Genomic DNA, 7,273 nt, shown 5'->3' with positions numbered 1-7,273 from the left:
GTGGGAAACTGAAAGTCATGCTCCCTGCCCCCTTCCTTTCTGGTCTCAGATGGGAAACCGAGAAAGTATTCTTATTCAGGGTGGCAAGTTTGAATGGAAGCCTTGCCTGCGCCTTAAGCCTTAGATGCAGCCATGTAGTGCACACGCAACAGTGTGCCCGTGGGAGGTTTCACAGGTGAGAGCATGCAGGCCCCGCTGTGCTCAGAGGAACACACAGAGGAAGGGCAGCACGGACTCGGGAGGCACGCGGTCCTCCCCACCACATGACCACTGCCTATTAAAATATTGCAATACCTAAACACCAATGCAAAAACAAAGGTTGCTTTTATTCCCTGTAATTAAATCTAATTTGTTAATTGTCTTTTCTCTTGAGATGTTGTTTTCATCTTAAGAGGCGACATGTTATTATTTTGTCTGCCTAATAATATTATTTACAAATTAATACTGTATATTTTACATTAATGCACCATATAATTAGGCGTTTGAATTAATTTGTATCATTTCTTCAGATGAGAACAGAGACAGCTTATCTGCAAGATTGATTTGACAAGGAGAGGTTAAATACTTGGTTGTGATTTAACATCACAGTCGGAGTTTATTGAAGCTACCTGGCTCTAGATTCACAACAGGCAGTTTTACATAGGTGCATCTGACATTTTGTTTACAATGGCCACTTAATACAAAATGGATATTCACATACCAGGACTTCCATTTTCTCTCTCTCTCTCCCTCCCCCCCCCCCAGTTCCTTTTCTCTACCTCCCTTATTCTCTTTGGCTCTTTCTCCACCACAGCTTTTGTTTAGGTTATTAAGGTTAAAACCAGCATGATTTTGTGTCCTTAGTGCTGTGACAAGTGATCACTAATTGGTTCTCACTTGAGCAAAGATATTTCCATACTGGTATTATTGGTAAGAAGAGGTAATTGATAAGCCACCTGCCACTCTGGGGCGGTCACGATGATAAATGTTTCCATCAACAGGAAATCTGTGCTCTGTGTGCCACGGCCCAACGCAAACAGCATGTCAAGTGCCAATTATAAAGATGTTGCTTTCCTATTACACTGGGGAAGGGGGAGGTGGAGGTTGGAAAATGTAGTCAAAAGTTATATTTGTTGTCTTTTGAAAATATTTTATCCAAGTTTCCATCCTCCCACTTAAAAGTTTAACTTTTCCCTAGAAATAAAATGTTCTACTTAAATCACCTAGTGTATGGCTCATTGCCCTCCCCCAGTAGAGACAGCTCCACTCTGAGCTCCTTTGCATCCAAAGTGTGCAGATAAATGTGCCAAATAATTTGAGGAAATGGGTGCAGGGTATGGACACCCAGCCTTCCTGCAGGCCCGGTGGGACTTGCTCGTTGGTTTCATAGATGAATGTTCCATGGCCTTTTCTGTATACAGTGAAACATCAGCCATTGTCTTCATACTTTTGGATGCAAGTGATGTTGGAGCACACTCTTCCCCCACCATGGAACTTTGTATCGGGGGCTGCACGCAGCCCGGGAGGGGGGGCGGTTTCAGAACGTGCAAATATATAAATAATGCTGGGGACGTAAAACTTTGACTCTGGTGCCTATGGGGAGGCTCAAACGATTATTATTAGCTTGCATTAATAGATGCAGGCCTCAGAAGGCGAAATCAGCTATTGATAATTGCACGAAGTATACAACAGCTACTGTATCGATCGGCCTGTCCCTATTCCCCTGGCATGAGAGAGATAAGAAGAGTCGCTCTTTAGTGCAATATAATTTCTTTTGACCTATCTGCTTGCTACAGACTTATGATGAATAGCCGGAGTGGTTAAAGTCCTTTATCACGAAAGTTACCCCTTGATATAATATTGATTCTTTATAACTAGCTCCAAACACAAAAATCAAACTGTCCACTTGACCATCATCATCATCAATATCATCACAAAGCCTCTGGAATAAAGATCAGCCGCAGACCGAAAGCGCTTTCTATAATCTTCCCGGCTAATCTTTATTTGCTGATGATGAAAAGGAGAACGGAGGGCGGGTGGGGAGGGCGCGGGATGTCATTTGGGCCAACACTGTATTTATATCTGTACCTACATTAGGTCGAGGCGCTGCGGCCTTGGCCGTCAGAACGCGGCCGGCGTGGTCGGGCTGGGGGTCCTGGCGCGGCGACCCGGCCCCAGGCCCCGGGGCGGCGAGGGGGGGACGGGGGGCGCCGGGGGGGCTGTCCTGCGTGGGCAGGCGGCCAGCCCGCGGGTTCGCGCTCGGCGGGCAGCCCTCCCGAGGCCCGGGCTGCGGGTGCGCCCGCGGTGAGGGGCCGGGGCGCGCGCGCGCGCGGGTGGGCTCGCAGGCCCGGCGGGCCGGGTCGCCGCGGAGGGGACATCAAAGGCGGCCGGTGCCGTCCGTACGCCTGCCCCTCCATTAAAGGCGTTTCCTGCCCGCGCCGGCGCCCCGCCCCGCCCCCCGCGCCAGCCGGGGCTGCCCGGGCGCGCGGACCAGCTGCTCCCCGGCGGGCGTGCGGGAATGCGCGTGGGCCCGCGGGCGGGCGGGGGGGGGGGCGGAGAGGCTGCGCGGACCTCCGGGCCCCGGAGAGGGGGCCCTGCGAGGCCGAGGTTCGGGCGCGCCTGGGGGGAGGGGGCTCCGGTCGGGGCGGGGGGGGGGGGGGACGGTTGGCGGACCTCGGCTCCGCCCCCGGGGGCCTTCCCCGCGCCCGGCCCTGGCCTCAGGGGCGGCACGAGCTGGGCCTCGGGGACTCCATTCAGCCCCCCACGGCCCCCAATCCTTACTCGCCACGCGCCGGGGGGGAGGGGCGTGGGGCGGGGAGGGCGGGAGGATGAGGTCTGGGGTGGGGTGGCGGCGAGGGCGCCCCGGGGTCCGACCCCCTGTCCGCCCCCCGCGCCCAGGCCCGGGTGCCGCGGACCCCCCCCCCCCCGGCCTGCCCACCCCCGGGGCGCCGGGGTGTCCCCCCGCACCCCAGGTGGGCGGCGCCAGCGCCGCGGGGTGGGGCACCTTCGGCGGCGGGCGAGGCCGGGGGGGGGGGGCGGGCGGTGCGCACGTCCCCTCCTCCCGCTGCAGCTCCAGCCCCCCCCCCCCCCCCGCCGCGGGCCGCCGGCCCCGGGCAGGCCACGGAAAGTCTGCCGAGGGAGGGAGGGGGGCGGGGGAGGCGGGCTCGCCGCAGGCCCGACGCCGCGAACCGAGGCCCCTAGGACAGGGCCGTCCAGGGGAGGCCCTGGGCCCGTCTCCAGGTCGGTGGGGTGGGCTGGAGGTGCAAGAGGGCCGCGGGCAGAGAGCCCCGTGCGTGGGGCGCGTGCACCGGGCACTGCTCCTGCCGCGCGCCCGGCCGCCATGCAGGATCCCGGTTCTGGGCCCAGGTGAGCCGCCGCCTTTAGAAAGCAAGCTCCCCGCGGCCGGGCGCCGCTCCCGCCCTGGCCCCTTGCTTAGGCTCCACGCTGTTCACGTTGAGCCTGTGGAAGGCGGGGTTGGCCCAGCCCACACCCAGGCCACGGGCCCGCCTCCGCGCGCCCGAATCCGGCCAAGGAAATACCACCTGGCATCCTAGACGGAGAGAGAGAAGTGTCTGGGCCTGGCAATATGATTTAGATAGATGGACGGATGGATGGATGGATGGATGGACGGACGGATGGATGGATGGATGGATGGACGGACGGATGGACGGATGGACGGACGGATGGACGGATGGACGGACGGACGGACGGATGGATGGATGGATGGATGGATGGACGGACGGATGGACGGATGGACGGACGGATGGACGGATGGACGGATGGATGGACGGATGGATGGATGGATGGATGGACGGACGGATGGATGGATGGATGGATAGATGGACGGACGGATGGATGGATGGATAGGCTTGTGCCACCTGTACACACACTACTGACTGTCAGCCGTCCTGAGGAAAGTCAAAGAATCCATTTCTCTTGCTTCCTGGAAGTAGCAGAAGCACTTCCGGAAGAGCCCAGTTTCAGAACTGGACAGCCGGCAGCTCACGCCCGAGGAGCCTGAGCGCCATCGCTTAGTTTGCTGGCGGCCCTGGCCCTGTGCTGGCTGCTGCCGAGTGCTGCTTGCTGACGTGACCCGTGCTCCGAACTCATCAGAACTTCTCTTTCTAAAATAAAATGAGGCTGGGGACGCGGCTCGCTCTCAGCACCCACCCAGCATGTGCGGGCAGGGGTTGCGCCCAGAGCCTCTCCTGGTCCCCCAAGCCCCCCAGGACCTGCAAGGCACATCCCTTCTCTGTGGCAGGCTAGAGGTCACACGGCGAGACAGGAGGATGCCAGTGGCCAGTTCTGAGGCACCTTGTAGCATGAGCCAGCTTTGTCAAGTACCACACCATCTTCTCCACGTTTCTGATAGGAACTCGAGGGAGGAAGTTTCCAGTGTCCTTCGGTGAGCTGCTGAAAGGTTGCAGTTTTGTTCTCCCCATGCTCATCTGTCTGGGAAGAGACAATGTCCGCGTCCAGCTCAGGGACCTGGAGGGCCGGGGTGTGGACTGCGGAAGCCCAGGGCCCCAGCCTGTTTAAGTCAAGGCCGCCTCTGAGGCAGTGAGCGGGAGGCAGGACGGAGCAGGAAGAGTGCCAGCACCAAGAGGAGCCTGGGCGTATGTCAGAGCTTGTTGTGAGAGAGGCGTGAAGGGTTAGAGAAGAAAAAAGGAGACCCGAGGGGCCCCGTGGACAGTGGGGTGCAGGGCAGTGGGTGGGCACGGTGGAGGAGGGAGGGTGGTCCCAGTTGTCCAGGTCAGAACAGAGGGAACGCCGAACACCCACCTGCAGAGCACATGCGTGGCCAGATGCCCACCATGAGCCTCTCCGAGAGTGCCCAGCAGACGGCACTTCTGTGGGAGCCACTACTGTTTTCTGGTGAACATGAGAAAACACGACGGTTGTTGCCCATGTATTTGGAGCGTAGCCGCCACGTCCTTTCCCACTCTTGAGCTCTCCTGGGGCTGGGGGTTGCAGCCCTTCTCCTCCGGGCTGGCTCTGGTTAGAGTTTGGTATTGCTCTCTACCTCGTTCCCCAGCCTCTGTGCGTCCTGGCCAGGCCTCACAGGCTCTTGTCTCCTGCAGTGTTCCAGAAAGTCTTCCTTGGGGCCCTGCTGGGGGGTGGGGCTGGGCCGGCGCTGGTTGAGGGGAAGGCCGTGGGCCTGAGCGTGCCCACGTCCACGCTGGCCCTCGGTTGAATTCCTTCACACCGGCTCCCCTCAGATGGCTGGGCTGACCCAGGCCAGAGCTGGAACCGCACTTGCTCATGTGCCCAAGCTCCAGGTCTCTGGGTGCCCAAGACGCAGCAGCAGAGCCCGTCAGGGCCGGCCGGCCGCCCTCTCAGGGCTTTGCCTGTGCTCTTGAACATCTCCTGTCTGTGTACCTGCATGGCCTTCTCACTCATTTTGAAGATGCCTCAATGAGGGGCCCCAGTGCTGTCCCCAAGGACAATTAGCGAAGACATCTGACGTGGTGTTTGTCCTAGTTGAAGAATGCCATTGATGGCTCCTCAGTCATGGAACAAGGGCCCGCCTCGGCGGCACACTCTCCCCAGAGGACCGGCGTTCCGCAGGACTTGTTGTTGTTGCCGCTGGTCTTGTTTTTGCTTTCCTCGAAGTGTGGCCATTTCCCTCTCAGAAGCTCCGCACAGAGAAGTGCGGCCTGGCTGCCCTCGGTGAAGCCGTTTCCTCCTGCGGATCCGCCGTTCACCTTTGCCGCCTGCCTTCAATACCACTGAAATCGTCTCTACTTTAATTTCCCTTGTTTTATTATTATTTTTTAATGGATCTGGTAGTTTTGTCTTTTGAGGCAGGGCCTTTCTCTGTGTCCCCAGGCTGGCCTTGGACTCACAACCCTTCTGAATGCTGAGACTGCAACCTGGGACCTTAAGCCCAGCTGGGGTCCAGTCTGACCTTCTTCTCTGAGGAAGTGCTCCAGGATATAGCTACTCTGCCCTCACGGCTCCTCTGTCCTTGGTCTTGTTATTATTGCTGTTATTAGAGGTGGTGCATGCAGTTTCCTTTTGAAAAGAGAAACTTACGTATTTTGCGAGCTGTCATGTACAGCTCTTACATGCTGCTTAGGAATGCCCCTATTTGCACACTCCATGTGAGCACACACCCGGGTCTGTTGCACACCTCAGAGTCTACATCACAGTGAAACCTAGCTGTGAGCTGTGACCCCGTTCCTCCACGTAGCATTCTTATTTGCATGCGATTCCTTCACGCAGATCTCTTGCAATGTCTTGAACTGCACCCCCTGCAACCACACAGTTCCCTTCCTGGGCAGCCCCCACTTCCACTGCCCCTATTGAGGACGAGGAAGTGGAAACAGCAGGGTTTGGACAGCTAGTTCAGGCCACAGTGCTAGGTTCTTCTTGGGGATAGAGGATGGCCGAAGGCCTGGAAATGGAGGCTCAGCAGTTTGAATGCTCAGGACATTCTTCGTTCCTTCTCTTCTCTCTTCTTTCTTACTTCTTAGTTTCTTCTCTTCCTCCTCCTGTCCTTCCCTTTCTCTTTTCCTTCCCTTCCATGCTGGGGTTGAAACCCAGGACCCTTGCATATGCTAAGCATGCTATCTATCAAAGAGCTACACCCCCAGACTTTTGATTTCTCTATGTTGCAGAAATTATTTGCATGGGTTTGGAATGTGGCAGAGCCACACTGGGGTCTGGTCCACACCCTGGGCCTGGGAGAGTGGTCAGTTATAGAGGTCAGCAGAAGAGAGGCCGTGTGTGTCTGTGTGTGTGCACATGTGCGTGCATAAGGGTAAGCAGCTGTTCAGCACGTGGTTAATGGCACAGGTAGAATGAGCAATTCCTTGGCCTGGCTACCTGTTGACGGATCAGTCCTCCGTGGCCCCCTGGCCCCTGGGGCCGGGGCAGCACAGCGACACCACGCGGGCCAGTCCCCTCCACAGGACCAGGCCCTGCTCAGACACACACACAGGCTTCAAGGGCACAGGCCCGCCAGGAACCTCTGCACGTGGCAGGTCTTCCTGCGGGCTGGGGAGAAAGCAGCCCTGCGCACCGCAGCCGGCTCTGCCTCGTGGGGTCGGCAGGAGGGGACCTTCCGTGCACAGTGCTCTGCTGTTTTCCTCTAATGTCTCCCGACAGCCCTTTCACTCAGGGTGAAACAAAATGGCAGCACTCATATCGACCTTCTGTTTTCTGCCAGAGAAGGGGAGACAGAGTGTCTTTCCTCAGACGCGTGGACACATACCAGCTTTCTGACTGTCAACGCGTGCTTAAACACCACAAGCCGGGGCATTTGCTGTCCTAACAGTGTCTTTGCCACGGC

Source organism: Perognathus longimembris, chromosome 15, assembly GCF_023159225.1.
Source record: "Perognathus longimembris pacificus isolate PPM17 chromosome 15, ASM2315922v1, whole genome shotgun sequence".
In the NCBI taxonomy this organism is placed as follows: domain Eukaryota; kingdom Metazoa; phylum Chordata; class Mammalia; order Rodentia; family Heteromyidae; genus Perognathus; species Perognathus longimembris.
The sequence above is the reverse complement of the archived record's forward strand: the minus strand, read 5'-3'. Positions refer to the sequence as shown.